This window comes from Lithobates pipiens, unplaced genomic scaffold, assembly GCF_037356315.1.
Source record: "Lithobates pipiens isolate NorthernLeopardFrog02 unplaced genomic scaffold, aLitPip1_a1.2 Scaffold_23, whole genome shotgun sequence".
NCBI classification, from domain to species: Eukaryota; Metazoa; Chordata; class Amphibia; order Anura; family Ranidae; genus Lithobates; species Lithobates pipiens.
The window spans coordinates 37,953,174-37,957,384 of record NW_027507785.1 but is presented as its reverse complement, the minus strand read 5'-3'; the positions used below and the strand labels follow the sequence as shown (position 1 = coordinate 37,957,384).

Genomic DNA, 4,211 nt, shown 5'->3' with positions numbered 1-4,211 from the left:
GGTGCAATGCCGCCCACTGCCAGTGCCTCGGGCTCCTCACGGCGCTGTCTGACACTTCAGTTGCGGAGAGGGGAGGGGGGGCGCTGGCCTGACACCCCCCCAGTGTCTGGCACCCGGGGCGGCACGCCCCCCCGCCCCCCCACTTAGTACGCCCCTGGTCTAGTTGCTATTTATTGTATGTCTCAGAGCAGGTGGAGAGCGAAATTGCATGGGGGGGGGGGGGGCCCCAAGAAAAGTTTTGCCCAGGGTCCAATCAATATTAAAGACGGCCCTGACTATCTGCCAATAGAACTTAACCAAAAAGTGCATTCTATGCATCCAAAAATTTGCAAAATATACCAAATCAAATCATTATTATTCAACCAAAAAATAAAATAAAAGCCTCATGCATGTGTCCTGCTTCTTAAAGTGGTTGTATACCCAAATTTGAAATTTTTACCCACAGGCTGAGGTAAGCCTATAATAAGGCTTACCTGTAGGTAAAATGAATATCTCCTAAACCTGTATGGTTTAGATGTTCCCTTTGCATGCAGCTGAAGGTCCGGCAGACGCTGCCAGACCTTGCCGGGAATAGAACTCCTGCATGCATGTGCGGGAGTGACAACATTGCGGCTCCAACAACTCATGGCACCGGAGCTGCGAACCCGGAAGACATGCCGAGGGCAAGATGTCAGCTTCCTCCACGTGGACCATGCTCCGATACAGGGGCTTCGTTCTGAGGTATTTCATAATGAGCTAGTATGCGCTGCTTGCTTCCTTTTGAGCTGCATACTAGCTCTTTTTTTTTTCTTTTCTTTTTTTTTTTATGTGCAGGTATACAACCGCTTTAATATAGGGGGTCAACAATGCCAAGAGTTGGTGAAAGCAGGGGTCCGTCATCCGGAGATAATTCCAAAAATCATCCGGATTATTCTCCTGGAGCTCCCGCAGCAAAGGCATATGACATAATTGTCACGATTAATAAAGCAACCAATTTTTGGTCCAAGAAATCCTCCTCCTCCTGTTCCTGGACTGGACTTGGGTCAAAGCAATAACTCCAAGGCCAATAATAAATAACACATTATCTCCTCCGATTCCGCAACATGTCTGGTTAACGAACGGCCGTTCAGAAACAAACTGAAAAGCACGAAATGAAAAGCGCGAATCAACACTCACCAAACTTCTACTAACATGAAATTAGCAAAAGGAGCCCAAAGGGTGGCGCATGACAATTGAACTTCCTCTATTGGCTCCTAGTACGTCACTACGTTCGTGTTTGTTGGCAGACAATTCCTTGCCGCTTGTATGCAAGACAAGTTTGCGGCACACGCCCTTCGGACAAAAGTCTGACGTTTTGTCTGCGGAAAATCCGATCGTGTGTACGAGGCTTAAGACTGGGATACTATTAAATACTATTAAAGTTCATGTGCGTGTAAAGGCAGGTGTCTCAATACTTTTGACAATATAATGTGTGTGTTTGAGCTTTGGGGTGCACACCCTAATGTAATAGGTTGCTCATGCCTATGATAAATCGTGTATAATACTAATAATATTAAACCTGACTGAGGTCGTAACCCTCTCTCATTCTATCCAAAATGTACATTTTTTGAGGGATTGTAGTTTGTGATGGGCCAAAACCTGTATTGCTTATCATTTCTAAAATTCAAAACAGCATATCTGGACGAATAAAGGGTTAATATATTTTTGGAGTCATATTTTGTGTTTTGACCGAACTCCATTTTTTTTTTTTTTTTTTTTATAAAATATTTCCAGTGCACTCCATTATTCCCATAATTAGTTATAAGCCCGGAAAAGAAAGCGAGGAATGAGGTTTGCGGCAGACTTCTCTCTGTATAACTTACAAGGTAGTAATAAGCAAACCATTAGCAGCAGCTCATAGTAAGCCGCATTGTGAGGATTGATAGCCTGCTGCTGAGACGTCTCTAGATTGCTAAATGTGGCGTGTTTGGATTTAGGACAGCCCTGAGATCTATAGTCTGAGCAGACAATTTATACTCCGCTACTGAAATATAAGCAAGACTAATAACTGGCCATCAGGATCAGAGGAATTGTAGGAATTGACAAACAGAGTTAAATAAATATTTTTTTTTTTGGATAGAGTAAGGGAGGGTTAGAACCTCTGTCAGATTTTTTTTTCCATTTGTCATCTCTGACCCATTGGGGAGATTTCTTTTCACTTCCTGTCCCATAGACATAAGAGGAAGTTAGAGGAAATACCTCCAAATATGTGGGGAATCCTTGAAATAGTGTCCCCATTGAAAGATTTCCCCTCTATTCCTGTCCTGGTGACAGCCCAAAATTTGCCCCCTTCCTGAACAGGCCATTTTTTGCAATACGGCACTGTGTCGCTTTATCGGACAATTGCATGCCCTAACTGCAATACGGCATGTGCGACGTTGTACCCAAGCAAAATTGATGTCCTTTTTTCCCCACAAATAGAGCTTTCGTTTTGTGGTATTTGATTACCTCTGCAGTCTTTATTTTTTTGTGCTATAAGCAAAAAAAAGCGACAATTTTGAAAAAACACAATATTTTGTACTTTTTGCTATAATATATATCCAAAAAAAAAATGTTTTCATCAATTTAGGCTGATATGTATTCTTGTACATATTTTTGGGGAAAAAAAATAATTTGCAATAAGCAAATAAAAAGTTATAGCATCTACAAAATAGGGGATAGATTTATGTCATTTTTATTATTATTTTTTTTTACTAGTAATGGCGGCGATCTGCGATTTTTTATCAGGACTGCGACATTGCGGCAGACACATCGGACACTTTTGACACTATTTTGGGACCATTGACATTTATACAGCGAATAGAGCTTTACAGTAAATAGTCACTGATTACTATATAAATGTCGCTGGCAGGGAATGGGTTAAAACTAGGGGGCGATCGGCACATGCTAGAGGAAGTAAACAATGGCCAAAAGCAAAGGAAAAGGACAGAAACAAAATAATGTATTTCATGTCGCAAACAGTCGAAGTATAAAAGCCAAAAACAAAGCCAAACCAGTAAAGTCCACACTAAAGAAACTCAACGTCTCCAATAATGACAAAGTGAGCAAAGTCAACAAAGCTTTCACAGAGCTGCACAAAGATGTTGCCCAGCTGAAAAAGATGTCTGCATCAAAAGCAAAGCCAAGCCAGATTTCCAAGCCAACACCAGAAGCCCCCGCAGATGTTGACAATGCTGCAGATCTACTTTCACAGCTATAGCCCTATTTTATATTAAATCAGTTGAAACCTTAAAAAAAAAAAAAAAAAACTAGGGGGCGATCAAGGGGTTAAGTGTCTTCCCTAGGTGTGTTCTAACTGTAGGGGAAGGGGACTGCCTGGGGGAGGAGAGAAATCGGTGTTCCTACTTAGTAAGAACACACGATCTGTCTCCTCTCCCCTGAGAGAACCGGAATTTGTGTGTACACACACACACACACACACACACACACACACACACACACACACACACACACACACACACACACACACACACACACACACACACACACACACACACACACACACACACACACACACACACACACACACACACACACACACACACACACACACACACACGTCCTGTCACGAGCGATCGCGGGTGCCCGGCTATGACGTCTTAAAGGAGTGATGTATAGCTACGGTGATTTGTGCAGCCATGCCAACCTGCTGCAGAATAACTGCGGCGGTAGGTCGGCTAGCGATTAAAAGTGTCCTGTGCGTTTTTCAGTGCGATTCAGGTGTGATTCAGGTGCAAATTAGACACTGAAATCACACCTGAATCGCACTGAAAAACGCACAGGAACCGCTGAATGGAAACTGCACGGACTCTGCGCCAAAACTGGATCCGCATATATGTGAACCCTGCTGTCGTTTTTTTTTCTTCTATTCTCATCTGGTCATCCTGCCAGTAATAATGTAAAGTCCATAAAGGGATCTATATGAATTATATTCATCTGTGTGAATTTGACCACAAACAACATGATAATGAATCGCTAGCAGTGTCCATCATCCATCACCAAAAACCGCAGTGAATCCACCACCAGCTGTAGAAACTGCTTACCAGCTCCTGTGGTCCCCTTTATTATAGGGGGGCGAGGTACGCCTGTGGCTTAAAACCCAGCCGGGGACTTTCTCCCCATCTCAGGGCTTTTCCACACTTCTGATATCACTCAGTAATTTGGTTAATAGTTAGGCACTAACTATTAACTGA

General features: G+C 42.9%; 1 pseudogene; it reads left to right on the top strand.

Moving 5' to 3' along the window:
- The first annotated feature begins 2,900 nt into the window (after positions 1-2,900).
- Positions 2,901-3,257, top strand: LOC143926934 (ribosomal biogenesis factor pseudogene; annotated as a pseudogene).
- Positions 3,258-4,211: the final 954 nt, after the last annotated feature.